Here is a 24,274-nt window from a genome sequence, read left to right as displayed (position 1 = left end):
TGAATAGAGAGGACTGAACCAAGAGCAACATTTTGCAAATATCCCTTCTCTCTCTCTCTCTTTCCTCTCTTTTAAAAACATATTTACAATTATTTTTGGCAACTGTAACCAGTCCTCAGGCAATACATGAATGAAAACCAAACAAAGGACAAACAGGCTAGAACAAAATATGTACTGGACTTTTCCAGTGAAACAAATGCTGCCTTCCTCTATGGAAGCACAGAAGGCCCTAAATGCAGAGCGGAAGGGAAGAGGATAGGTGGTGCAGAGGTTATATGGAGGAAATGCATTTTCCTGTGCATGGGCAACTATGGTATATGGTTCCTTACACTGTAGCAGTGCAGATGAGGGAATGGGGTTGACTGCAAGATAAGGGCAAGAAGGAGGAAGGAGATGGAGAAAATGGGCAGTGCTGCTGCCATCTGGATCTTGAATCTTTCCTCAAAGGAGGCACACAAGAGTCCTAGTTGCTCTCAAGCTTACTTAAGAGCTATGGATAGAACTATGTGAAATGTTTCTAACAAAACCTCAAAACTAGCCTAGTTTGGGAGTTTCGTAACAAATCTGATGTTTCATGTAGGTTCGCAAAAGTCTATGGCTATTGTAGCATACCTGGCCTGAATTTAGAGTGCTATTTGTGCCCAAATGCAGAAAAGAGCTACACATATTATTTGAGGGCCTTTCATCAAGAGCCTTAAATAATTTAATCTTTTTGGTTTATCAAAAAAAGAAGATTGAGGGACGATTTGATTACAGTGTATAGTGAACTTCATGGGGAGAAACTACCAGGTACTAAAGGGCTCTTTAATATGGCAAAGAAAAGCATAACAAGAACCAATTGCTGGACAAATTAAATTGTTTGTTAAAGCCAGACAAATTCAAATTAGAAATAAAATCTGTGCTTTAATAGGGAAAGTGATTAAATACTGGAACAGGGATTGGCAACCTTTGGCATGCGGCCCGCCAGGGTAAGCGCCCTGGTGGGCCAGGCTGGTTTGTTTACCTGCCGCTTCTGCAGGTTCGGCCAATCGCAGCTCCCACTAGCCACAGTTCACCGCTCCAGTCCAATGGGGGCTGAGGGAAGCAGTGCGGGCCAAGGGATGAGCAATATATTTTTGACAGAGAAGATGCTTTTCACTGTTTAAATGGACTGAAGCCACACATTTCTGAGCTGACTATCTAGATTTCATACTATTATTCATGGATGTTTGGATCTAGAGTTTTGGTTTGGCCCATGTTTCGTTTCTGGGATTTTTTTTTTTTTTCCAAATAATTATCTGGCAGGCACAACTAAGACACTTCCTCATCATGTCAATGCAGTTTTATGAATTTCAAACTTTTGTAGTTCATGCCAGAAAAAGAAAAGACTTAGAGTTACTCATTCATGTGTATTAGAAATTCATGGTTTAATAATTTCCTCCTGTTAATCATATTCTGTGAATTGCTGTCTTAATTTTTTAAATGTTCCTTCATTTGTTTTTGTTCTGAGTTCAGTCTTATGCATATTTCCTCCCTGAAATATCTTTGGACGCAAGCTCTTGATGTAATTGGATATGCCATAATTCATGATAATATTCATGTTATAGTGAATTGTTCACTTATTTCTGGAAACTATAACATTTATATGACATGAATGGATTATGTATCTATATTTGCCAGAGGTGATTCAAAATGCAACATTCAAATCTGGGTTTGCATATTGCATGTTGGAGGTGTTCAAACAGGTCTAGATTTTTAATTTATCTAATTTAATCTATAACTATTGTATCTGAATGACTTGACACAGGCTCATTCTTGACTCTGGGATGTAAACCCCATTAAGTCATGTGGACATGTGTCCTTGAAACCTATTATTCTCCTTCCATTTTCCTCTTGGTAAGTGATTCTGAGCCCTTTTAACTGCCTCTTGTGGCACTAAGGATTTGTAACATTGCTGCTGGTTTTATTCACAAGTCTGCGGAACCTGTGATGAGGGTTGTTGTTTTGTTTTGTTTTTTAATCGCATATCTGCTTCATTTCTGCCTATATTATCTGTATCGTTATTGCTTTGTGCAGTTATTTTCATTATCTGGAGAAAACTCATTCACCAAGGGCAACATTTTTAAAAGTGCCTATGTGATTTAGGAACCTAAGTCCAATTTCCAAAAGTGACTCAAGCACTTAGGGGCCCAAATCCCAAATGACTTAAAATCAGGTTTGTGTCATTTTTCCACTGAAAAAAGGGTTGTAATTGAAGTCAGTGAGGTTATCACCAGGGGCAAATTCAGCCCTGTCTCATGTAGATAAGGAATCCTTGCACCGCTTATGACCTCAATTGTCTCGCAACTGAGCAGATATTGTAGTAGTTAATTTGGAACAATACTGTACAAATGTTTCACAGGATAAGAAGGGCAATCAGAAGGCACTTCAAATTCAGGCTAAGATAAATATAAAATATGAAATAAACAAGTGCAAGTAACAGAGCCTGGACCCTTAATTAATATAGTGTGCTGACAGCAATGCTGAGCAGTTAAATGCTTTGTTTTTGCTCACAGACTCTTTAACCTGTGTTTGGCCCAGTCCTGGGAATTATAGTGCAGGAGGGTTTCTCATTGTTTTTGTTTCAAAACAGAAATAGGAATGAGTGGTATAGCTTGAAATAAATAGCATCCCACTTAAGCCTTTTTCTAGACTTATTTGAACCTTTTTTCAGGTTCAAACAAGCTCAGGTAAGGTTTACATATATGTGTATGACATATATGACATTTTTATATTTCTAGGCCTGAGCAGATGTAGGAAATACATCTCACCTCTGCAATCTTATAATCCCCAATTCCCTACTTCCCCCTCCAGGTCATCAAGAAGGTGACAATGAATATCATCTCTTCACCCATAGCTTTGTCCTGATCCTCTACGAATCCCTTCACTGACTTCTGCATCAAGCTAGCTTTTCATTCTTGTCTTCAAAGTTCTGCACAATTGTGCCCTGCCAAAATCTCTGTTTTTGTTTCTCATTGTGACCACACCACTTCATTCCTTTCTTCACCTCCATAGTTTCTTCCATGCTACTCCATATGTCTGCAACCGGTCTAGTGGACAGGTAGGTCCCTGGTCTCAGAAGCCTTAAGTTTTAGTCCCTGCTCTGCTACTGTCCTGCTATTTGACATTGGACAAGTTACTTGATCTCTGGGTCTCTTTCCTCTCACAACCTTTTCTGTTTAGACTTAATTTATTTAAGGAGTAAGCTCTTAGGGCAAGATTTTAACATGTGAGTACGGTGCCTAGCACAATGGGCCGCCGATTTCACTTGGGGCTTGTAGCTGGTACAGTAATATGAATAAAAATAATAATCCACCACCTGTTATGCCTTTTCCTGCCTGGCCACAAAGCATGATACATTCTCCCCACCACAATTCACTATACTTTTTTCCCAATTCAAGTACCTCCCAAAGACTCACTTCTACAGTGACAAAAATCAGTGATTAAAATTGAACATTTGAAATGTTCAATGCAAATCCCTCTTTATGCATCCAGTCTTCTCCAGTTCATTATGTTAGAATCTACATTCTCTAGGACAAGGACTGGATATATTTTAGAACTTGCCAAGCACATTGTAGTACTTAAATATTAATATATAACCCAAATGGGCAAGAAATTCCACTATGTTATAGATTTAGTGCATGAGGAGAACAGAACAATGCCATTCACCCCTTCAATTGATTAACTCTTAATGACGTACATTTGGTTCTTTCCTTTACAAGACTGCTTGTCTTGAGGCTGTAATATATACGGGCATGTGTATGTAATATATATACCCATATATATTACAGCTTCAAGGCAAACAGTGTTTTATACATAACACACCAATCTCAGATATAGACTAAGCTCCAAACATTAACAATATAAATAAATGGATAGATGGAGTGCTCCTTACTGGAGAAAAACAAAATCTTGCTCCAAGGGGCCAAGTTCTGTGGGAAAAAATGTGTTTCTGTCTAAATTTGGCTGGAAACCTCACTTCTTCATTATCGCTCCTGCCCGTGGCCCATTTGTTATATTACTGAGGGTTATACAATGCTGTCAGCTGCAGGGAGCAAGGAAGAAAGATTAGGTAAAGGGGCACTCAGATCACAGTTTTTCCTTATGGCCAATTTTAGTGGCAGACAAACATAACCAACACAATTGTTTCTGTTTTCTTTCTTTAAGGAAGGATGGGGGATTTTTACATGTGCTGGTTTCTGCACCCTCTTCCTCCAGTAGATCACCTTGAATTCCAACACAGCTGTGAAACTGCCAGCAACAACAATCTGAAAATTACAAACTGGGGGTGGGGGGGGAGACAGGATAGGATTAAAAAAGAGAAAGCTGGAAAAAAAGAAACTTCTTTTCTGTTTACACAAATACTTCACCTATTGCCACTGATATGCAGACAATCTAGCTGCACAGATAGTACTTTGCAGTTATTCAGCCTCTTTCATCTAAGAATGTCAAAGCACTTTACAAACACGAATCTAAGCCTCAAAAAACACTGGGCTGCAGTTATTATTACCCCCATTTTACAGCTGAGGTAAAAGGGGGCACTGAGGTTAGAACACTCAAGGCTTTCAGTCTCCTAATTAATCTTTGCTTTTCATTTCTTTCTTCCAGTATTTACTCGTAAGTTATCATCCAAATGGCCTAGATGAAAAGAATACATTTAAATTCTATGGGACCCCAAAGAACCGTAAAGACTTTATGGGACAAGTGCTGGTCACCTTTTTCACAAGAGTAGCTCCACCTGTATTCCCAATTCTGCTCCTGCTGAAGTCAATAGGATATTAGTCATTGATTTCAGTGGGTGCAGATAATGAGGATTTGGCCCTATTTATAAAGGGCCTCTACCTCTCCTCTGCCAATGTACTCAGGCAGCTGCACAGAAATGTAAAAGTAAACAAAGCATAACATAAAAGGACAGAAAAGCCACATGATGCGGAGCAGCAGTATTAGAAAAAGTGTGGAGGATCCTGTAGTGTATGACACCCAAAACACAATTATTTTCAGATGTCTTTAAAACTCTATTCCATTTCCATGACCATTATCTATCTACAGGATATTTATCCCCATAGCATTTGAGCTCTTGCAAAATATATCTCAAGGAGTCTTAATGATGACTAATTCAGGTATAACATTCACACATCCCCAAAATGGATTTTTGTTTAATCTTCAGAAACACTGGGTTAACTTCTCCACAGCCCCATTTTTTCCTCACTTGTCAGGACAACACGTGACTAGAGTAGAGATGCTGAAATATGTTAAGACAGTGCAGTCAAGGGGAATTTTTCCATTGACTTCAACAGGGCAGGATTTCACCCCCGGTAGATTGAAGGAGGAAGTATTAGACATTTCTAACACACAATAAAAAAGCCTGTTTGTTGTCGCAAGATTTCCAGCCCAGTTTTGTCAACATAATGGGTTTAATTTTTTTAAATGGACCTTGATTTTTTCCCTGTTGCACATTATAGATGCTCAATCTGGAACTCAAGTTTTGAATCCTTGCGAGGAGGAGGGGAATTCAGAGCCTGAACTCCAGCCTGAGCTGCAAAGTTTTCAGCACACTAGTGCGAGCCCCGCTACCATGAGTCTGCAGACCTAGGCTGGGAGACTTATTCCCTGATGCAGTGGAGACATACCTATGGAGACCTGCATCTGGTCCAGTAGGTTCAGGTAAGATGTGGTTAGGCATCTGCCTTTTGGGTGTTCCTCCAGACCTTTATATGCTCTCCTATCACTCATTAGGGCTATTGCATTTGTGAGCTGAAAAGTGTTTTATTGAACCCATTGTTTTAGGGCAGTCAGTTTTGAGGAAAAGCTATAAAAATAATTAGATTTTCTGGTCACGAGGCTTATTTCCTAATCTATTGTTTATAGCCAAACAGGAAACCAGTGGCATTAGTCACTGGACGGCTATTGGGTAATTGTGTCAGCTTTATCACTTCCTGAGCTAATGCTTGTAGGAAGTGAATGTAAAAACAATAAAATTTTCAGTGGAGGTCCAATTACCATGTAAAAAATAGAAAACCAATAAGAGTTTAACATTTGACTGCAACTTCAATATAATGTAGCTAACTGGAAATAAACCATAAAAATGGCCATCTGCCAGCTGAATGTATTGACCTATACCATATAGTTTTTTTGTTTCCTTCTGGACATATCTCTGGTAATGTACTAATCACTATTAAGTTCCAACTTTGAAAGAATTCCTTTTGTTTTCTCAGTTACATATTCTAACATACCAGCAAACTTCTGGTACGTGAACTTTATAAAAGTGAAAGAATATATGGACTCCAACCAAAAAGCTGGTTTCAAATAATATCCAGACCTAGATAGAGATCAGAATTTTCAAATAGACCCTATCTGAGCAGAGCAAAACCCTACAACTGGTCTTCTCCAAACTTTGAAGTATCTGAAATCTAGATCCAGGTGTGAATTTCACACTATAGGAATGAATAGAAGTGAAATACTAATTATAAAGATATCTAAGCAGGCCTCTGAAAATTAAATTGAACAGTCATATAGAATGAGAACAGTTACCTTTCTATCCTTTCTTAGTGATAATTCTGCACACTGGTATCTGATTCAGGCGGGGACTGGGGCTTAGTATATAAATTAGAAGTAAACTATTGAATAAGAAACAGATGTGCAGTGTAGAAACACCCACGGATAGTACAATAGGTCTCTCTCTCATATATAGTGTGTGTGTGTGTTGGGGGGGTGTATTTATACATTGAGAGGTTAATGGTTGCTACTGACAAGGGACTAGACAGCTTTTTCTGAAGCAGTTACCTGAGAAAAGAGTGGTACCAATCCACTTTGGCACAATATCTGTGCATTGAGAAGTTTACACTCCACCAATAAAACAGAAATATATATAGTGCAAAGTATACTGCATGCATTTCTCTCATTATATATACACACACACACACACCTATGTTAGAAGTATATTTAGGTTGCAAGGTCAAGCACTCAAAAGTTGAGAAATGCCAGAATAAAGGTTGCCTTCCAATTTGTTTTCCTTTTTCAGTGAAATTTCACTTCAATAAAAAAGTTCCAATCAGTTGTAGAGCTGTTCAGAAAATGGAAAACTTTTTTTTCCCACAAACAATTTTCAATAATTTGTTTTCATTTTTCGTCACAGTTTTCTTTCTAAAGTCTACAGGCATTTTCTTACCAGCTCTATTGCACACAATTACCCATTTCAAACTTCACAATGGAAAATGCCACAGAACAAACTCCTGTGTTCTAACAGCACAGACTTGACACCAGTTGAGCTGAGAGAGAATCACTCCTAGACATTATCAATATAACAATATATGACACAAAGATGGGCAGCAAGGCAGTGTGGTACACAACCACATTAGCCAGTATGTTATAATATATTCAAAAAGGCACAACTGGGTGAAATACTCTGTATATTCACTCACCTTGAAGATAACATATAGAATCATGACTCAGTCATCATCTCTCTTTAGAGCTGATACCAATTGATGTGTCTAATTGCCTATATAGTTGAATGAGAAAGTAGTTTGTACACAATCCCACCAGTTAAGAAAGGGGGGAACTACACCACATTCTTTCATCTTTTGATAGAGAACCAGAGCACATGGTGAAATCAAAGGAATCACACTTTGTTTCCATCTTGTACATCATTCAGACAACACTGCCCTCAAGGAAGCAACCAGCACTAAAGGCATACCCACAGTCTTGCTTGTAGAAGCAAAGTTTGTGTCCAACATGACAGATTTTTTTAAAGTCATGCTACAAGTTACAGAACCAGGCTGGACTACTGGTACCAGAACAGTCTCAGACTTGTCCTGATTACCAAAATTTTAGCCCACTGCTTGTTCATAAAGGGATACAGTGGATGATCTGTAATCCAGTTTTAAAAGTAATTTTTTACTTAGTACTAACAATCATGTTATGGAAACCACAATGCAAACTGGTTTGGTTTGGTAATTCTCTGCATAGGACTAATGTATATCTGGAATTGCATATTTTAAAGAAAGTTTGTATCAGTTTAGCTCTGCTCTCCATGATAATTAATTGACTACAAAGATTATAGTGAACCTGATCTGACCTATGGTTTTTCATTAAAAACATACTTAATTCATAGTCCCTGTTGGAGACAGGATACTAGACTAGCTAGCCCACTGATCTGATCTGGTATGGCTGTTCCCATGTGAATTTTGCCTGAGTTTTGCTCTGAGGCATTAGCTTTATTCATACTTCTATCTCAAATAAAAGTTTGACGGGTGTTGAATTCATCTAGATCACAACTAGATAAAATATTTGTGCCAGCTTGTGCAAAGGGGAACATCTGAGTTTCATATGACTCTACTAATAATCATTCTATATTAGTTTTTGTATACAGTGATCTCAAAATTTAGTGCCAAAATTCTTTATGATCTTGTTTCCCATGATGCATTTGTGATGTCTAATCAAAGAGGTGAGAAAAACAAAGACAGATGGCAATGGATTAATTTTAGCACTATTTTATTATAGAGCAGATATGCCCATTACACAGCTATCGACTGTACAGCATCAGCTTGTCTTTTTTCAGTTCTGGTAGTGCAGCTGTGACCTGCAGCCCTTCTGCTATTCCAGGCTTGAGATACATCTAGAGTTGGACTTAGGGATGTGTAAATAATGTGGTCCCACCAGACACACCTTTGCCCACCCACTCCACTTGGTATCCTAAATTATGAGCCTGGGAGGAGTGTCTTCAAGTGAAGGTTTTCTTTTCTAAATGGGAAGATGGAAGGGAGGCAAATGGCAGGACCCACATGTAAATGATGTGGGAGCCCTGCTCTTGGAGTGGAATACTATCACTAAAATGGCACACCATTAGATAATTCTTGTATTCCTCTAAAACTAAGAAAGACCATGCCTACCAACCTGCAATACCCTCTCCCATTCCATCCTATTTTCCTAGTCTAGGCCTACACCTCTTGTTAGCACTTAAACTAGGGCAGGGATCGTCAACCTTTGGCACGCGGCCCACCATCGGACTTCCCTGACGGGCTGCATGCCAAAGGTTGACGATCCCTGAACTAGGGTGACCAGATAGCAAGTGTGAAAAATCGGGACGGGCATGGGTGGGAGCGCGTAGTTGGCGCCTATATAAGACAAAACCCCGAATATCGGGACATCTGGTCACTCTAACTTAAACATACTGTGCTCTGTCTTATGTGGTGGCTTTCCAGAGTGCACGAATGTGTACAAGGATGATGTCAGTGCCACTGCCCTAAAAGAACAGTTGAATTTGCATCTAAGGACATGAGAGTCAAGTGCATTAAGTCTTTATGTCTAGGACCCCCTCAACCACCTTAAACTAAAGCTATTCACTTATTATGGTGGGATGGCATCTTTACTTTCACCTATATAGCACCACGCACTGCGATAGAACAATATATATGGCCAGATTTTGTTCTTGTTACTTACAGTAAGTAGCATCTGACTTCACAAGTAGTCCCACTGAATTCCCTGCAATTCCTTGTAGATTAAAGTGCTATTCAGCACAAGTAAGGGGAACAGAATTTGGTCCATAATAATTACTATCACTTTCAGGTTGTTTTTAAATGCCCACGTAAATGGTTATACTGAAACATGACTTTAGAAAATGGTGCAGAATAAAATAGTACTGCAGAGGCATTTTTTAAAAAAGCATAAAGAAAAACAACTGCTTCTTGATAAGCTGACAGAAATAATTTCAGTTCAACATTAGAGAACAAAAGCTGAAAGTGAAAGTTTTAGCCATAGGGGTCCAACCAAAGCGAAGCTGCCAAAGACAGTAAAAGTAAGCTCTTATACAAGGGAAAGTAATTTTTCATACTTCTGTGAAATTATGGCTGAGTCTTTCATTGTGGAGTATTACACTGGATTTAAAGTGCAGAAAGGTGCAAAGAAAACCTTTCAGGCTAATGTTACAGTCCATCTGCTGGTACAGAGTTTATTTTGCTGACTGTTTTATTTGGATAATGTGATTTGTTCAAAATAAGAAATGCAGTACGGTTCAATCTTTAATGATATGGCACAAAGAAAGTGCATTGCTTTACTGTCCATATAAAATTATTACTATGACACCTGAAAGAACTGACATACTTTAAAAGGGAAAAAAAATGTGATTAATTTAATGCTCATGAAAGTTTGTTAGCATGACAGCACTAGGGAGTGAAGTTTTTCATCCTCAGAACAGGGTCAGTTCAGATAGCAGTAGTATACACTTCCTTCACTGTTCTTCCAATATACCTCAACCCTGAACCTTAGGAACAAACTTTACAGAGGAGAGGGGAGTTGAGTCTTTATGATCCATTCAGCCATTTGCCTCTCTGCTGGGAACTGCTAATTGTAGTGGTATTTCTGTGAAGTAAAAAGCTGTCCAATAGAGACTGGACTGTGACCACTACCTCACACCTCCTGTGATGTATTGAGGACCTTCAACTCCAGTTGGCTTCAGTGGAAGTTGAGTGAACTCAGTGTCTTGCAGGACTGAGCCTCTCTTCTCCACAAAAAAACCCCAACACCACCAGAACTAAAAAATCCTGAGTCACTAACATTCTGGGCTGGATTTCCACTGGTAACCTAGTTATGAAAGTATTCTTGTATCCCTCACGTCCAGTCACCAAGGAACTTACAACCCTCCTCGGATTTCTAAAACAAGCCCACTATTTAACTCCCATTTTCACTTTATATGGCCAGCTTTCCATCTCAATACAGACAACTGACCTTCCTTTCTCTTATCCAAGCAGAGCATTTCCAGACATCTTGTCAACTATTTCACATCACAATGGTGTGGGTACCCTTCATTTTTACCCAGATGGAAGTTTGATAACCATGATAATAATACATAACACTTACATGTGGTCTTTCATCCACAGTTCTCAGAGAACTCAAGAAGCATTAATTAGGTAAGCCATATAACTTGGGAGCCAGGGAAGTGTTTTTATCCTCATTTTTTAGATAAGTAAAATTGAGTCATAGAAAGGTTAGGTGACTTGCCCAAGGTGATCCACGTCAGTGGCAGAGTCGGGAAGGGACAGCAAGATTGTTTGCTGTTCTAACCACTAGACAAACTGCATCCCTAAATCAGAAAGGCTATATGAAATAAAAAGTAGGAACACCCCAGATTCAAATATGCCGCCATGTTCCTCTAATCTCCGCCCTGTTGCTTCTATTTCTCAAACACATAGGCTGGCACTTATCAAGGCCTAAATTTCCCCTGGCCTTGACAGACACTAACTGGGGTGATCATAACTTGAAACCTGTGCCATTGCCTATGTGACTTTTTTTTTTTTAAGAGGAGCTCAAATCTCCTTTAGATCAATTAGCTTATTGGCTCTCACTGCCCTAATTGTGCTCACCTGTAAAATGAAATAAAAGAAAGCAAAACAAAAACAAAATATGTTCCTTCCCTTTAGATTGGAATCTGGAACACTGGTTATCACTGGAACACTGGTTATCATTGGGATTGACCACTTTTTGTCTGAGCCCTCCTTTATCATGGAGATAGAGCTACATGTAAGGCTATCCTCTCCCAAATGGACAGGAATGTTATCAAAATAAACCTGCCAGAAGCCCCTCTTTCCCTCCCTCCACAGTAAGTGAAATATTAGACTGCTTTGAAAAAGGTGGGGGGAAGCCCTCAATTAGGCTGAGCAAGATTGAGATGTAATTTTATATGTAAATGGTATTTTAACTTCAGTGTTGTTATTGAATCCTGCATTCAATTACATTGCAGTGGCACTGTTAATGGTTCCCTATGTAAATATACAGTATCATACCACAAACCAAGAGTAAGGTGGTTAACAAGAGGTCACACTGTTTAAAAAAAAAAAAACAGATAAGATGTAGCTTTGGGCCACTTTGACCTAGCCTTCCATGTACTTTTTTTGTGCATGTTCAGATAGGTTATGATTTCAACCCTTTATCCTCACTTCACATTTTCCTTTTCTTTAGTTAACCTTCCAGTATACTTTAAGATCTCTTTTGACTACAATGCCTAAAAGGCTATATGGGCCATAAAACTGAATATCTCTGAGATTTCTCACTGGAACAGTAGCACAGCTGTTCTGAAAGGATGAGCTACGTTTTTATTCCATGTGCAATTTCTGCCACTTTGCTGCAGCACTACACTGTGGTGGGGTCTAGATGAAAACTGAATCTTGTCTAACTTAAAAAAACAATTGTGAACTTGAAGACTGAAGTGCTAGGAACCATAAGTATTATGAAGTTGAACATTATACCTTTGAGATGACAGTGGAGTTAGTTTCTTGTCAAACTCCCATGTCCCCTAGGTCAGAGGTTGACCTATGAGGTTGAGAAAGAGAGAGAGAGTAGACACTTTAAGAACAGCTGCTTCAGGAAGAAACTTCTCCTGTAATACAGATAACTTAAAACAGCAATAGCAAGTGTTACAAATTAATTCAGGTTATTATAGATGTGTCTTCAAAGTTACTCAGAGATTTAATAACTCAAATTGAAAAGAGGTACATAACAGAGATAGTGAGAAGAATCCAAGACATGTTTAGTTGCCTATCATTCCAAAACATTTTATAAGCCATACTAACTGACTGAAAATATGTATAGGAATAATTTCACCCACCACTGAAATGCAGCCACCTCAAGGGTCAAATGTGGCAGCTGTCTAAACATTTAGACAAATGTTGCTAGACAAAGAAATGAAGAATGCCATAGCCATAAGAAACTTCCATGGGGCTTGTATACAGACAATAATATAGAAAATGAATTGTTTCTAAACAGAATGTTTCACCAAGTTTTCCCGAAGAAGCCTGTGGCTCTTTTAATCTCCCAACATTCAAATATTTATTCATAAGGTATTTAAAATATTTTATTATAATAATTAGCGTTGTGGAAGCTTTACTGAAAATACATCCCCCAATTACCAACTACGTGGAGTAATCTTCCACCAAACCAACTGAATTTATCCCAAGTGTAACTCTGTTATTTCCAACAGGCTTACCTCAATGATAAATCTGTTCCTGTTTCAAAATATCAGATCCTTCCTGGTATTTCTGAGGTCAGCTTGTGTTTTGTCATTAATGTCAATGGGAGTGGAAGTCAAGTCATCAAGTCATCTAAATGGACTAAATTAAAGGGCAGTACACTTCAGGCTAATAAAAGACAAAGAGGTTTTTTGTGCAACATAGAATCAATCTTTGTCATTCACTGCAACAGGAAGTCATCAAGGGTGGATTTTAAAAAGAACTGGATCATATTATAATATTTGTGGATATTTAAGCAAAAACTATAACAACAAGAGGCAATCGAATCTCATGCTTCAGGGTGTAAAATGATCATAATTAGGGATCAGGAAGGAATTTTCTTATGTAAAACATTGTACAATTGTCCAGGTGCAAGAGAGGGATCAGGTATTAGTCAGGGTTGGGGTAGGATGGTCTGTGATATAGGTTCCTATTAAAACACAGATGTTTACTTTAATTGTAGGTAACGTACAAGAAAATATTCCCGTGCTTCAGCCAAACAGATTGCATTGTATAAAAGACTGCAACAGATTGTTAAGAAAATATAGGTTACATTTTAAAATAAATAAAAATAAGAGCAGTGGGATTGTGAGATGGGTTTTTAGTGTTGTCATAAAGCAAAAATGTGAAGCACAGATCCCTCAGAGACAGTTAGGTCCCATAACTCAACTTTGCATTTTATCCAACACATGGACCTAGGTTAATATCGGCTAATATTACTAGATTACTAGTCATTTCTGCTTCATAGGGACATTCCACCTCATCTTCAAGGCTGTTCTGCCAGCAGGGAAAGAGACACAGCAGATCCAGGGCATAGGTAGCAAAAGGAACATGCTTACTCAGGAAAAACAAGAAAGGAGAAACTTCTTGCTTAGTTCATGGCTGCCCAGAAAGTATTGCTTGCTCTGTCACAGATCCACAAGTAGGCACACACGATGGTTCACAAAAGGACGGGCTCTAAAAGGGCCAAGCAATCTAAACAGTGTACACCAAGGGTTCTCAAACTAGGGGTTGGGACCCCTCAGGGGTGGTGAGGTTATTACGTGAGGGGTCACAGGCTGTCAGCTTCCACCCCAAACCCTGCTTTGCTTCCAGCATTTATAATGGTATTAAATATATTAAAAAGTGTTTTTAATTGATAAGGGGGGGGGGATCACACTCAGAGGCTTGCTATGTGAAAGGGGACACCAGTACAAAAGTTTGTGTATACCAGTGATTCTCAAATAGATTGTATAAAATTTTGGATTTAGGCTTCTAAATCATGGACATGCTTTTGCAAATGTTACTCTTTCACTATAACAGCCACTCTCATCATTCAGAGACGAGCCAGAGGAATGATTAAAGGATGGGAAAACAGGTTTTATAGTGAAAAACTCAATCTATTCATCTGATCAAAGAGAAGATAAAGGGGTGACTTGATCACAATCTATAAGTACTTACATGGGAAATATAAATTTGATAATAGAGGGCTATTCAATCTAGCAGACACAGATATAACAAGAGTCAATGGCTAAAAATTGAAGTTTCACAAATTCTTACTAGAAAAATGCAAAATTTTAACAGTGAGCTAATTGAATCCTGGGACAACTTACCATGGGTTGTTGTAGATTCTCTATCACTGAAATGTTTTAAATCAATATTGCATGTTTTCTTTCTAAAAGATATGCTCTCATTCAAGAACAACTGTTAGACTTGAGGCATGTATCAATACAGGAAGTCCTATGGTCTGTGTAATGCAGGAGGAGGTCAGACTTGGTGATCACTGTGGTCCTTTCAGGCCTTAAAATCTATGAACCTAGCACCATTCTCTCCAAGTTTAACAATTTATCCCATTCAGTTACTTTTAACAAAGAGGATGAGAAAAAGGAAAAACATGAAGGAGACAAAACCCATCCCTCACATAAGCAGACACAAGCAAGTGCACAACTGAATATTTAATTGTGCCAGCTTATGGCATGGATCCATTAATTGTATGACTTTAAGTAGTCATTGTCATGTAAAATTTGCCCTAAAATGTAGGGGCCAAGCACAGCTGATGTAAATTATTACTGCTTTGTTGAAGTCCACAATAGGGTCCCTTTAAAACTAGAAGAAAGCAGCATACTGCAAAAGTTGGCCCCTTAAGCTCCAACCAAAGGAGACAAGTCCCCATAAATAGTCAGATTCTGCACCCCCTACTCATGCTGAATAGCACTTGGCAGGTAGCTCCAGTAGTCCATTGAACTAAGCATCAGTTCCTGCTATTTAGAGTAAGCCTTAGCAATTGGCAAGCCAGTTTTCAGCGTAGTGTGCTAGTCTGCCACACAATAAGTCGCTGTATAGGCAAGCCCTCAACGTTGCAGATTGTGCCTCAGTGTGGTTGTGAATGCTTCCTTAAGTACAAAGGACGAGGTGTCAGTTGCTATTTTAATACTTAGTCATGCCATGGGTGCAGGGGACTGGACTGGACGACTTCTTGAAGTCCCTTCCAGTCCTATGATTCTATGATAGCTACTTTTTTACAGAGAGGGAGAAGCAGGAAGATAATTGCAGAGACACTTGAAATCAGGTAAAGTGCACAGCCTTCCCTTCTGACTTGACTCATTTTTTCACTGAGGTACAATTTAAAAAAAGCTTGCCTTATTTCAGATAATGTTATTTTCTAGTGCTGGGACTGAGCCCCAAAATTAGGATCTTAGATTCTAATTCCTCCACAATATCTGTGTTATGGGATATGTAATTTTGTTGTAGGCCCATGCCTTTGTTGCAAAGACTGTCATTTTATTATCCCAGGCACCCCCCCAAAAAAACATGTATTGTTGGTCTTCATCTTAGAATGCTCACTTTGACATGAACAAGTGATTGTGCCCTTAAAAGCGGTGTGCTCCAGTTTGTGTACAGAAATAACCACTTGCACATACTGTTGAGGTGATGGTCTACTGCTTTTCCACAGCCGACGTGGTTTCTGCAAGTACAAATGATATGTATGCCCACTATTGCAGGTGCAATTTATTGCAAACTCAAGAGTGGGCCTTCAAAAACAGATGGACACTGAAAAATGTACACTGAACATGGCCTAAATGTACACTGAAAAAATAATGTTTCAACTTTTTTTTTGTTTTAACAACTGTCACAAATAGCTTCTGCTAAGAGTTCGAAACACACAGCCTATCAATTCCGATTCCCTTTAGCTATGTTTAAAAAAAAAAGAATCCATTGTTGGTAGCTCATATTAAAGATAAATTTGTGAGAACTTATTGATCTATTAAATTAAGGTGCTTGCTTTTCAAGCTTCTGGAATAAGAAGTCCTAATGAAGTAAACTCTCTATAGTGGATTTAGCTCATTCAGCCCCCAAGGGATAAGAAGTCCCCATTCACCATACCCTACCAGGCAAATAAGTTGATACAGGAGAGGTACACAGGGCCAATTATATCTCATGGAAACTGATTGGTTTTTTTTATGCCTTTGGTGTTACTGTTCCCTTTGGGTTAGATTTGAGGCTTACTGACATGATACAAAGGAAAAGGCTTATATTCTTCTTGCTTGTAACTCTATAAATCTGTGGATAGCCTTTACTCAGCAGTTGTTTTATTGAAGTCCCTCAGCTCAACAAGTTTATCCTTCAGTAAAATAAAATACATTAAAGAATTAAGCACAAAATTCCTTTCTTTATTTCATTGCTGATATTTTCTGACCATAACCCTAATAATGAATATTTCCACACAAACAGAACTGTCTCAAAGGAATAATTCAAACCTCACAACCTCTCTGTCAGTGTCACTATCCCAAATTTCACAGATTTAGAAACTGAGGCAAATAGTAATATTGTGTCTTGCAGAAAGCCTATGTCAGTGCTGTGACTCAACCACACATTTCCCACATCCTAGTCTGATTTCTTAGTCATAAAAACACTTTTGCTGCCACTAGGAATCATAATCCAAAACAGTTAATACTGAGGAAGTTGTATGGGGACTGAGCTCTCACAAGCCATTGGGACAAGTGACCCCAGTTAGCAGATGATTGGTAGCACAGGTTTCACTGTCTCCTATTTTTATATTCCAGCTATGTAAATAGAAAAAGGACAGCAGTTTTTAGGTTATTTGCACTGTTTAAAGGCACAAGCAGATGGAAGTAAGAATTTTCTTGGACAAAACCTGTTCTAGAAGACCAAATAGTGCAAAAGAAAACTGTATCATCATCATCATCATATTAAAATTGTTTGTCTTCATAGTGATCAGAGGGCATTTATTTATTATTTTAAAAAAGCTAACTGAAACCAATAGTTACAAATAAATCAGAGCCCCTCCTCCCCCCGGCACGCGATATGCCATACAAATAACACAGAAACCACATACCACAAATAAACCCTTGAGCCTATCCCTAAAAGGCAACATCGGTCATCTCTGGCAGACAAAATGGGGTTGATTTCCAGAATCACAAAGCACTGAGAGAAAACACTTTGCCTTAGTGGAGCTGTAGCCATATTTCCCTAGTTCACTGATTAAGGGCATCTTTAAGTGACCCTCAGTGTACTCATAAGGTTGCTGAGCTTATACTACAGGCTTGTTTACACAGCAATTTGGTGTGCACTGTGCAGCAAGCCAGGGTCTAAATCTACAGTGCTCTATCCTGCCGCGTACTAAATGGCTATACTGGTCCTGCTACCACATACTAGAAGTTCTCTAGTGAACTTTGACCTATTGCTGTTTGACAGAGCACCATGGAACTTGTAGCGTATAGTGACATGGTGTGTAGAGTGCTGTTGTACATTAAAACTCCATGTGATGTGTGTGAGTGCCTACCTTTGAATCCTGATGCCACTGGTGCCCTGTACTGGAATGTGAGCTGTATAGCATGGGCCATACATGTAAGCAGACAAGGTTAATACATTCACAGTGGAGCATGATACAGAAATTTAGACTGAAAGTCATTTTTTTCCACTTATAGTTTATCTTCTAATTGGGGTAGCAGAACCATCACACCTCTCACACCTCCTGCCTCCTGTTTTCTGCAGATTACTTTCTGCATCAGTAGTAACATGCATCAGTTTTCAATCCAGTGCTGCTTATCAGGTCCTAGTGCTTTTCCACCTCACTAGATCGTGGCCTGCTGCCACATAGCCAATGACTGGTGGTTGTGACTTTGGAAGAGTGATCAAACAAGGGGGATCCATAAGAAACAAGACCAGCATTGATCAAACTGGACAAAAACACAAGTGTATGACATTGCAAAAAAAAAACAAAAAAAAAACACCACCAAAAACCCTCTCCCTTCTGGGTGTCCCACTAATAGACATTACCTTGTCAGACTAGACACTCTGTTTTCCTGACAGATTGTCCCAGAATCTGTTTCAGAGTATATTTGCTTATGAAAATATTTTTACAAAGAGCAAGGGCCACCAGAGAACCATGCATATTCACACACACGGGCGCACACAATACTGTACTGCTGTAGGGGTGTAATGTTCAGAACTGTCTTTGTCTGAATTGTTTCTCCTTCCCCTTCTGCAACCTCCAGGGGAAAAAAAAACCACATTTTTTTAAATTGCTTTGGGCCATGTAAATGTAATTTTAGTAAATTAAGACATTATCCTGGCTGGTTTATGACTAGTTCACTGTGTCTTAATGCTCCCTCCTCCTTACTTTGCAACATGAGACCTCAATAGACAATCCCATGATCTTTCCAAGACCATTCTGTGGACTTTTGTGATTCAAGGCAACAGCAGGTGATATTCATTTTGCAAAGAGAATGGTGGTGAAATATGTCATGTCAACAGCCCTAGAAAATAAGTATTACTTTGTCTAGCCAAATAAAGGATTCACCAACAGCAATGGCAATTCAAGCTTTCTCCACACTGCCCCACCAGTGTACCTCAAAGTGCATCTGGAACAGTCACTTCTATGGTGAAAGAGTTTAGTCTCATAAAGAGGCTGGGTGCTGTACCATAGTCATTTTCTCATCCCTGGTGCCCCTGCAGGCTGCCGGCCAACTTTTTTTGGGGTGGGGGGAGGTCTTAAATGGCTTGGCCAAGTCACAGAGTCCAAATGAACCCCTTTCAGGGTACTAAAAAGAGTCCAGCAAATAAGACTGTCTTTGCCTTTGCAAGGTCTTCAGTCTGGCTCTGGGTCCTTTTAATGCAGCCCTTCGCTTAGGCTCCCAAATAAGCCCTGCCCACTTTTGGCATTTATGTGTGGCTGTTAGGGGAACTCAGGACCACCTATTACTCTGGGTTCCAACCCAGGTACCTTATATACAGCAGGTACATACCACTCACTTCAGTCCTTTGCAGCTAGCTCCCTGGGCCTCTTTCAATCAGGTACATTAATCTCCAACCTAATTTTAGGGCCAACATCTTCAGGTCCTTCTCTCTTTGCTATCTCAATGTAAAGTCAGCCAACCGTAAACTCTGGCTACTTGTTGGGCTCCTTTGGCCAAAGAGGAGCAGCACCAACCTCCACTCCTCTCTTCCCAGCCAGGAACTGATCTACTAAGGCCTTATAGCTCTTTTTATCTGAGCCTGCTGGGCTATGATTGGCTGTCACTAGCTCTTCTAGCCCTTGGAGGACCAGGTCTCTCTAGTTTCTAAGATGACTGCCCCAGTGAGGCCTCTCCAGGCAGGCCTGGAGGACCTACCTTTGCTGCTCCCATTTTCCTGCATCCTGGGGTGGGGTGTAGCACAGCAGCAGGGCCTCCAGCAGGGACACAAAAGACTGGTACACCCCGTCATAAGTCACCATGATCTTTTCAATCCTTAGACTTTCAGTTAAGACTCACAAAGGGGTTCCAGGCAGCATCAGTAGTAATGACAGTTTCATTATGTGGGCAGTTTTACACAGGGAATTGGACTGAGATTCAACAAGTAACTTCATTTTAGCCATTGCAGAGCCATCAGAAAGCAAGATTTTTGGGTGGAATATGAATAGTATGACATTCAGGAGTGCTTTATTTCCTGCCCCAGTCACTTGACTAGTTATAAAGGGTACTAAACCTGTCATGTGGCTGCTGTTACAGGTAGAGCTAAGCTGAACTAATTTTTCAATAATGATCTAGAAGGGATTGGTTTTACAGCTGAAGACCATGACCCTAAATTATCTACTCCCTGCACAAAAGAGGAAGCATTATAAAGTAACCGTTCTGCCAGATGTTAACAGTAGCAAAAAAAGGGACAGATACAATTATCTAGGAGTTCCTTCTGGGAACTTAACCAATAACACTGGCTCAGGCTCCCACCAAGAATCCTGACAAAGATAATAAAACTGTATTACCATCAAACACAAAACGTAACTGATTTTTGACCTAGATGCCCCAACCAGTCACATAACTGAAATGCACCTGAGGCCTGGCTCATTTATTCATTTCCCCTTGTTCACCAACAGATACTAGCAGAGATCTCCCTCCCCTACGGAAACCCTGTCCATCTGGTGTTCTCAAGCAGATCTGGACCACTCTTTTATTTCTTCACCAACAGGTGTTAATAGTGAGCTCCTTATTCTCTAGGGGCTTCAGGCCACAGGGCTTACAGAAACTACCTCTCATCCCCAAAACTAGAGCTGGTCAAAAAGTTTTCAATGAAACAGTTTTCTATCAGAAAATGCCATTTTGTCAAAATTAAAGTGTTTTATGGCAGAGTGTTGATTTCAACAATTGTTTTGGCAGAAGAGTTTCAAAACAATTAAAAATTGAAATCACATATTGCATTTCAACTGCATCTTTTTTATTTCAACATATTTATATAATATTATATTATATAATATTGATTTTTAAATTGTATATTTATTTTATGCTATATTATGTTTTAAAACTATTGAAATGAAATCTTTTGACGTTATCAAAACAAAACATTTAAATACAGTCACTTTAATATTTCCAAATCCAACTTTTTCAGAATTTCTAATTTCCAATTTCATGGACATTTAAAAATGTTGACTTTTCATCCCAAATCAGGATGAAAACAAGTTTTGAAATGTCAGAATTTCCTGTGTTATGGATATTTCATTTTTCAACCAGCTCTGTGCAAAACTATTGCTAATATCGAATATATGAGTTTGGGATTGATCCAGAATTTTCTCTCTGTGTTTTTAACGGGCACCTCATGTTGTTACTGCACAATCTGGAACCCAGAGACATTCTTTCAGAAAAATTCTGGGATGTGGGGGGCAAAGTTGTACCAGCAATCCTGCTTCCCCTCCCTGGTGAGGATGTGGCTGCTCATGAATGATTCACAGGCCAGACCCATCCTACAGGGGTTGGGGAGGTGGCAGGCTGGGGATGGGGTTGTCTCACCAATGGCTGGCCCAGGGCAGCCATCAAGGCCTGGCTCACTCCATGTTCAGCTCCAGCCCAGCCCATCGTTGGTGCTCCTATCCAGTAGGGAGTTGGGGATGACATTGACAAAACAGCAATTAGGAGCCTCGGCCCTGTCCACCTCTCAGAAGCTCCTACAGTCCCAGGGGAGACAGTTCAGTGCCAGCTGACAATGAGCTATGAAAAGTCTGCGGGGGTGGAGCAATTGTCCCTCCACCCACACCATAACAAATGATGTCACTGTCTGAAACCTTTATTATGTGAAGCTCTTGGTCAACCAGCTCTTGTCTGCGGAGTCAAAACATGTTTTGTATTTAAAGTACGCTCTTATGACAAAATTCTGCTTGCTTCCAAAACAGGAACATAGCTTCCATTAAAATAATTGAAAAGCATCTTGATGCATCTGAGGACAGAATTTGGCTTTTAAATTTCTACACTGGAAAATATTTATGGCTGTTAGGCAATAGTAAAATAGAAGAGCCTAGAGTCCTGCCAGTCAGGGTTCATAATGGAGACCATAAGTCTGTCTTGTCCTGATGCAGAGATGTCTGATTTTGCAACCCCACGAGAAGCATCTATTTCACACAACCATGGACTCTGCTCTTACTTCTGTCTTCCTTGATGGATGCCTAGAATTTGCTTGTGGTTTGAGTTCACTGGGAACAATAATCTCCAGTTGGTCAGTTCTTTACTCAGGCCCTTTGTGTCTCGGCTGGGTTGTGGGTGGCCAGACCGAGTAGTAAGAGCCAGAGTCTACAGTCATAACACTGGGGTAAGGAGTCATCTGGATCAGGATTCCAGGAGGTTGGAAGCAGGAGACAAGTTGGAGATCAGAACCACAAGTCAGGACCCAGAGTTAATCCAAATGAAGATACCAGGAGGTCAGAGTCCAGAGACAAACTGGAGGTCAGAACCACAAATCCGATGCCATGTGTCACCCCAGGTCAGGATGCCAGAAAATCAAGCCAGGAGAGCGGGAACACCTATTGAGCATCTGGGGCATGGGCAAGTGCAAGCCCGCCCACATTTAAAGGCTCCTTCCCCCAGCCTAAGAGGAGAAGCTACCAAAACCAGAGCCTATATGAGAACAGGGGACAACTAATGGAAAAACAGGGATGGGGGTAAGATTATAATGGAGTCAGAGGGGGGCACTGAATAGAGAATCCTGGACAGTCCCAGTGCTCTTAAAAGGCATCCAGGGAGCCAGTGGACATGTCCCAGAGGATATGTAATCTAAGGGAAGAGTGGAAATAGTCTCCACAATTGCAAAGCACCTCCCGGCGCAGGAGCACACAAGGCACACAGTCCAGAACAGGGTGGAGCCCAGTTGTTCAGACAACTTCCTGTTCCTGCTGCTGCTGCTGCTGGACTAAGTAGGGCTAGCAGGCCAATCAGATGCTCTGACAATAGGTCTGCAGGGGTAGAGCCTCAAACTGGTGCTTGGCTTCATGAGTCCTAAGTAGGCAATCATCAGCAAGCTGCCAGATGGAGGGTTGTAGCGTGGCTGCTCCTATAAACCCTGGAGAGCCATGGGGCATGACACTTTGTGAGAATGTAGCCTGTATCCACTCCGATGTGACAGGTAATGCTGCCAATAAAGGAGGAAGAGCAGCCCTGGCTATATTTTATGACTTCTTTTGGCCTCATGTTGTTCATCCTGCCTTACTGGATGTGTAATAGTACTTCTGGGTAAACAAAGGCAAGTGAAAGAAATTGGCTGAAAGGATTCAGAGTCATAAGAGATCATTACTTCCTAAGGTGGAAGTAATTCACTTTTCCTTCTCTTTGCTAAAAGTTGCTTCACTGTACTCTGGATCTTTTCAGAGGAGTCTTTAAATGATTTTATAAGTGTGTCATATAGAGCTATAATTATCGTTTGTGATTAATCCTACCCACGCTAGAAAACTGTGTAAGCTTCTTTACCAAAGGGTATGTTTTAAGTTTCTGTTCCATATATATAATGTATAATGTAATTTGACAAGTGTTATGGTTGGGGGCGGAAAGGGGGAATTGGAAAAGAGAAATGTAAGCTAGAAGTGTTCTCCTTCTGCTGGGTTGGAGGGATTGCATGGGAGGAATAAGCCATGCTTCTGTTCTTTGATATGATCCTGAGAGGTACCAAGCACCTACAGATCCAGTTCCCAGCCCTGACTAAGACTGATTCGTGTTGCCTTTGCAGTGCAACCTCCTGATTCCAAAATGCTCCTCAAAGCATCTTCACCACTGCCATGAAGAGAATGAGCTCTGCTGTTTGAGAAAGAATCACCTCCAGATTGCTATCTGAAGCTTCATGGAGGACATTTAACCTCTGGCTTTTAAGTATGAACATTTTTGAGGCTCCTAAAAGCTTCATCTTCCCCAATAATTTTGGGGGATACTGCTTCTGTTTCCCACTCCTGTGAATTCAGAATCTTCAATACTCAAATGAAGCCGCAGGTATCTAAATAAACTCTTGAGAAGCTATTCTATGTCCTACTTTTGAACAGTGAAAACCATTTCCACTATGGGGGACAATTTAACAGCAAAGCCAACTTGTGGCTACAAAAATAGCAGGCAGGAAGTTCTCACTAATTCCAAGTAATCAATTACTTAAATTATCGTGAGGCGAATTTGTCACATCCAAAAACATAGCGTACCAATGATTAAAGATACACTATGATTCATTATTACAGTCAGCTCCAGCTTATATCCTCTAAAAGTCATTATCAGTTTATCAGTTTGCATTACTATAATTGTTAATAGATATCACTTCATTGAGTAATTTTGAAAAGAGAACTAAAATTAAAATAGTGACAAAACTATGCTGAAACAAGACAAGATTATAGAAATACAAATTCCCATCTTTATTTTTTTCCCTTTAATAAAAACTGCAAATAAGTCCTACATTATAACACCTTTAATAACGATTTCAACACTTTCCGCCCATAAAAGTTGAAGGAATCTATTTTTTAAAAGCTCCGATTAATTAAACAC

At 39.7% G+C, this 24,274-nt stretch overlaps 1 long non-coding RNA gene across 1 annotated transcript; it reads right to left on the bottom strand.

Annotated features, from left to right (window-relative positions):
• Window positions 1–1,010: 1,010 nt before the first annotated feature.
• Window positions 1,011–12,392, bottom strand: LOC122466409. Its single transcript, XR_006291854.1, has 3 exons — window positions 12,258–12,392; window positions 7,440–7,516; window positions 1,011–4,286 (listed from the first exon to the last, which is right to left on the bottom strand). It is a non-coding gene; the product is annotated as an uncharacterized LOC122466409 (long non-coding RNA).
• Window positions 12,393–24,274: the final 11,882 nt, after the last annotated feature.

Source organism: Chelonia mydas, chromosome 6 (genome assembly GCF_015237465.2).
Source record: "Chelonia mydas isolate rCheMyd1 chromosome 6, rCheMyd1.pri.v2, whole genome shotgun sequence".
NCBI classification, from domain to species: domain Eukaryota; kingdom Metazoa; phylum Chordata; order Testudines; family Cheloniidae; genus Chelonia; species Chelonia mydas.
The sequence above is the reverse complement of the archived record's forward strand: the minus strand, read 5'-3'. Positions and strand labels throughout refer to the sequence as shown.